The sequence below is a fragment of the Leptonychotes weddellii genome, chromosome 2 (assembly GCF_054177405.1).
Source record: "Leptonychotes weddellii isolate Sample4059 chromosome 2, ASM5417740v2, whole genome shotgun sequence".
Taxonomy (NCBI): domain Eukaryota; kingdom Metazoa; phylum Chordata; class Mammalia; order Carnivora; family Phocidae; genus Leptonychotes; species Leptonychotes weddellii.
In genome coordinates this window covers 69443070-69449069 of record NC_138370.1, presented here as the reverse complement: position 1 = coordinate 69449069, position 6000 = coordinate 69443070, and positions in this window count along the sequence as shown.

Below are 6000 nucleotides of genomic sequence, written 5' to 3'. Positions count from 1 at the left end.
ATGGAATACGGGAATAATGTAAAGGTACAACTTCAGTGCCAGTTCTGAGACAATACGCTGGAAGGATCAGGTACCATGCTCTAGGATATAACACGTACATTTAATCAGAGAGCTCTGCTGTGTCCCCACTAGGAAGAAGACAGGGTCCTAGACACCATGGGGTGGAAACATAATTGCCCCACTTACCACTATTCCCAATGACCCGCTTAGGATTTTGTCTTTCTCATCCACACAACTCTGGGTTCTGCAAGGTTAGAGGTCCCAAAGGGGCCTACTCCTGGGGTCCCACTCCGGCAGGAAACACAGCAAGTGTGCTATTGAACAACAAACGAGTCTGGCTACCCCCAGCGCACTTTGGGGATTGGCAGGTGATAAGTCAACACCATGGCAGGGGTAATTGACCCTGGTCAGGAGGAGGAAGAAGGCTGCTTTCAAACAACAGGAACACGAAGGAACCCATGTGGGCATCCAGGTATTGTGCCTCCTGGTATTACTTTACCCTTCAGTAAAGGGAACTGTGGTCAGATACAAGAATCAACCCCCGTCTGGGAAGGTATGATTGCCAGGAGCTCAGACTCCTCAGGAAGGCAGGTTTGGATGACACCATCGGGTAAGTCACAAATGTCTGCTGAGGTGATAGTGGGAGTGAGGGGAACTGGGAAGGGAGAGAGCAGAGGAGGGCAGGGACGAGGCCAGCCCCCACCCTGTGTCCCCCTGCATCCATGGAGGCCGTAGTTCATCCCACTAACCTCTCACTTCTGCATTTACCCCAGAAAAAGAGCTCCATGGAAACCGCGGAGGAGTTCCTCTCTGAACCAGCATGGAGAAATCTATGGCTGGCACAAAGATGGCTGGGGCAGCCCTGAGAATTTGGCTGCAGGAAGCATAACTGACTGAGAGCCCAGCTCCGGCCCCTCGGGACCCAGCACTGCCTTTGTGCTTAGGCCACACTTACTGCAGGTCTTTTACAGCCAGGGACAGAGCACAGTGGGCCCCAAGGCGGGCCAATTCTGGTGAGTTGAGAGACTTCCAGATGGTGACTTGGCTTCAGGACTCCCCATCAGCCTGGCTGGACGTCCTCAGAACTGCGCTGGAGTCTGAGAATCTATCTTCCTTCCTTCCCTCTCTTCTTCCAGACTCACATCACCATCAGGGCCCTCCCTACCTTCTCCTGCCCTCCCCAAATAAATCTCTTTCACATCTACCTGACATCTATTTCTCAGGGGAACCTAAACTACCCACAGTGAAATCCAATTGATCAGAATTCCTGTATTTGTAAACAATACTACAAACAGACTGTGAAGTGTGTATTTGATGCATCCCGCTGTGGTTTTCCTGACACATCTGGTCCTGGGACAGATGGGGAAGCTACATGAAAACAGCCACAAACCATAGTCAAATGGCCTGAAGATGCAAGTACTGCAATGACAAAACACCTTCCCATATTCATAGTAGGTCACTGTATATATTATAAAGGTAATTTGATTATGAAATTTAAAATCTATTTTTAAATGCTCTTATGGATGCCTTAATTTCTGATTTTTATACTTTGCAGAATTATTGGTTATACCAAAATGTGAATTTTATTTTATTTTTAAAGATTTTATTTATTTATTTATTTCTTTAAGAGAGAGAGAGCACGCAAGCAGGGGAGGAGCAGAGGGAGAGGGAGAGGAAAAAGGAGAGGGAGATGATCTCTAGCTGACTCCGAGCTGAGCACAGAGCCCAAAGTGGAGCTTGATCCCATGACCCTGAGATCATGACCTGAGTCGAAACCAAGAGTTGGACACTTAACTGACTGAGCAACCCAGGTGCCCTGCGAATTTGATTTTGATGAAAATTGTGATGAGAACCTTTCATTATGGTGATATAGTAAGCAATAATTTTATTCACTATTGATTAATGAGAAGGTTTTGTTTTGTTTTGTTTTGTTTTCAAAATCAAGATCTCAGTAGTACTTACAGACAACCAAATAGAACATACAATGGACAAAAGGGGTGCTTTCTCAAGCAGGTATTTGAAAAATGTTTGAAGTGGTGAAACTGTTATGAGATCCTGGCTTACTCTAAGACTGAAAGTTATGTATTTTGTTTTGTTTGCAAACTTCTTTCAATGAAATGGATGTACTTATATCAGACATATTTTCTGACTGTTATATTGAGAACCCCCTCAAAAGTCATTTGGGTCCCACAGAGCAAAAACAAGCAAGTCTACCTGAATTACACACAAATCTAATAAAGATGCACTGGACAGATGAGTAGACCAGGAAGAATATCCAGTTTTATTTTAAAGTAGAAAGAGTACCGGGCACCTGGGTGGCTCAGTCGTTGAGCATCTGCCTTCAGCTCAGGTCATGGTCCCTGGGTCCTGGGATTGAGCCCCACATCAGGCTCCCTGTTCAGCGGGAGGCCTGCTTCTCCCTCTCCCACTCCCCCTGCTTGTGTTCTCTCTCGTGCTGTCAAATAAATAAATAAAATCTTTTTAAAAAATAAAGTAAAAAGAGTAGTCATGGTTATTTAATTTTAAGTGAAAGAAGTTTGTCTTTCAGAGATCACAATGTAATGTGGTGCACTTCAAACAATGGAAATTTCACGGACAATATCAAATCAATCGCTGAATCTGACCTCTTTTTTTCCCTTTGGTACATAGAAATATGTCAAAATAAAAAACTCAATGCGACTTACTTATCCAAAGCAGTTTATCAAAAATTAATAAAAATAATGTGAAAATAGGCATACAGTGGAACTGCAAATTCAGTAAATTAACCAGACAGTAGATACTATTCTGTTCCTGTCCATGCTACACCAGATGTAACAAGTACTAATCAGATGGTAATTATTCTGTGACACAGGAAATCCCAAGAGCTATTTTTAAATTTTTTTTCCAACCAAAAATCATCTTTCCTCTTTCTGTTATTTTATTCAGCAAAGTGAAGCTCTGGATGGTTATAATCCACCAGTGAATAACAGCTGTGGTCAATCTTAGGCCAACACTCCTGTGTGATCATGAAGACAAAGAAGTGCAAGCATGGCTTAAAACATTAATAAGTTTGTCCATGTGCTGTGTAAGGGCCACTCCTTCCAGCTCATCTGAGTTTTGCAAAGTTATGTATCTTTCCAGTTTGCCCATAGATGGACTGTTTTAAGTATGTAGACTGTTGTGGGCTGCATTGTGGGCCCCCAAAATTCACGTGTTGAAGGCCTAGCCCCCAGTACCTCAGAATGGGACTGTATTTGGAGATTGGGCCTTTAAAGAGGTGATGAAGTTAAAATGAGGCTGTTAGTTAGGATGGGTCTTAATCTAACTTGACTGGTGTCCTCGCAAGAATAGATTAGCACATAAAGAGAGAGAAGAGGATTTGCATAGGTAGGAGATCATGTAAGGACACAGAGAGAAGGCAGCTATCTGCAAGCCCAGGAGAGAGGCCTCAGAAGAAACCAACCTGCCAACACCTTGCTGTTGGACTCCAGAATGGTGAGAAAATGAATTTCTGTTGGTTAAGCTACCTGGTATTTTGTAATGGCAGCCCTAGCAAACTCACACATTGTCGGGGCACCTGGGTGGCTCAGTCGGTTAAGCGTCTGCCTTCGGCTCAGGTCATGACCCCAGGGTCCTGGGATCGAGCCCCGCATCGGGCTCCCTGCTCCATGGGAAGCCTGCTTCTCCCTCTCCTACTACCCCTGCTTGTGTTCCCTGTCTCGCTGTGTCTCTCTTTGTCAAATAAATAAACAAAATCTTAAAAAAATTAAAAATAAATAAATAAATAAAACTAACACATTGTCTAACTTGAATTTTTCTTTAAAGAAACTCACTGTATTCAGAGGGTCTGCCCTGTATAAGTCTGTTCAAGTCTTGCATTTTAATGATAACGTGTTTTCAAAGCTTTGAAAGAGGAACCCAAATCCAAATCCATTTCCATTTCTGAAAAATCTTTATTCCAAAAATTGATATAGCAAATTATGCCATTTTAACTGCAATTTGTACAGATGTTTGGAACATTAACGATGCCCCTCTGAACATATATAAAAGGGTATTTTCTTTTATCATCCTTAACTTTACATATTCAACAACAGAAGGGAAACTCAATTAAAATTACTAGAATATGAACATGATAATGATGATTGATGAAATCAATAAAAATTATTTTGATGTAAAGCAAATTGAAACAAAAAAAAACGCTTTCAGGTCCTACCAAAAACCATAAGTCATTAAGAAAAATAGATCCATTTCAAACAGAAATAATGAATAGTTTCTTCGATTATTCAGTAGTGCTATTAATGGATAGAGTGATGCATTCAGATACATAAGAAAAATATAAATTCCTTGCTGATTTGACAAAATTTTTATATCATCCAGGATAATATAAACTCATAATGTTCTGCTAAACAAGTACACCAGTCTTCCATGACAAACTATTCATTGAGTGTTGTCAGTTCAAAGACCATTTAAAATTAGTCCTACATTAGAAAACCTGAAATGCTCTGAAATCTTATAACCCATACATAAAAGAAACTGGTTGAGGTTTTTCCAAATTAGGCAACAATTCTAAAACTGTGAGACAGCACCAATAATGAAAAAAAAATCCACATAAATTTAGAAATTAAAAATAGATTACTAAATCATGATTAAAAAAAATCACATTTAAAAGCACTGAGAAATTAGGGTGCCTGGGTGGTTCAGTTGGTTAAGCATCCGACTCTTGATTTCGGCTCAGGTCATGATCACAAGGTCGTGAGATGAAGCCCCATGTTGGGCTCTGTGCTGGGCATGGAGCCTGGTTAAGATTCTCTCTCTCCCTCTGCCTCTCCCCTTATCCACCGCCCCCCCCATGCACAAGCCCTCTCATTAAATAAAAAAATAAAAACAGTGACAAATGAATGAAACCTGAACATACCAAGACTTGTGGAATGAGGTGTAAATGGCGCTTTGAGGGAGTGTTGTAGAAAATAATAGGGATTAAAAATTAATGTGTTAAATATCCAACTAATAAGTTAGAAACAAAAGTATAATCCTGCAGGAAAGAAAGAATAAAGATAAGAGCAGAGCTTAGCAAATTAGAAAGCCAATTACAAAAGAGAAAAGCAATAAAACCAAAGTTGGTTTTTGAAAATACTTAACAAAAAGTCAATCTTTCTTGTAAGATTGATCAAGGAAGAGAGAGGGAGCACAAGTGATCAATCCTAGAATTGAAAAGGGAGGTGTAACCTTTATTGTATCCGTGGTTATAATATCGAGAGTACTGTGGACAGCCTTACATCAATATAAACTTGAAAATAAAGACAGAATGCACAAATTCTAAGAAAAATATATCCCAAAACTGACTCACAAGAAATATATATGTATTGTATATATGTAATAGGCAAATTTTACCAACTTTTATGAAATGAATAATTCCAGTCTCATATAAACTTACACAAAAATGTAAAAAGAAGAAAAACGCAGGAATGCATTTTCTGAGGCATTTTAACTTTGATTCTAAAACTAGAAAAGAATGGTACAGAAAAGAAAATTTAGGCGAATCTGATTTAAGGCCATAATGCAAAAATATTAAATAAAATATTAGCAAACTGAATCTAGCATGTACAGAAAAACAAAATACACCGTAATTAAGTTGTGTTTATCCCAAGAATGTAAGAGTGGTTTAATATTAGAAAATCTATATATATCAGTTATCACACAAATATATTAAAGGAGAAAAATCATAGGATCATTGCAACAGATGTAGAATTAAAAATATATAAATGTATCAACTAGTTTTAATAAAAAAATCCCTATCAAATTAGAAACAGAAGAGAATTTTCTCATCCTGATGAAGGATAACTACCAAACACTTATATAAACTATCATTTTAGATGGGGAACATTGACAACATTCCCTTTCAAATCAGGAACAATGCCAAAAGGTCCGCTGCTACTGAACACTGTGTGAGATGCCCTACACCAGTGCAATAAGTCTAGGGAACTAGGTAAGAGATACAAGGGATGGAGAGGAAGGGGGAAA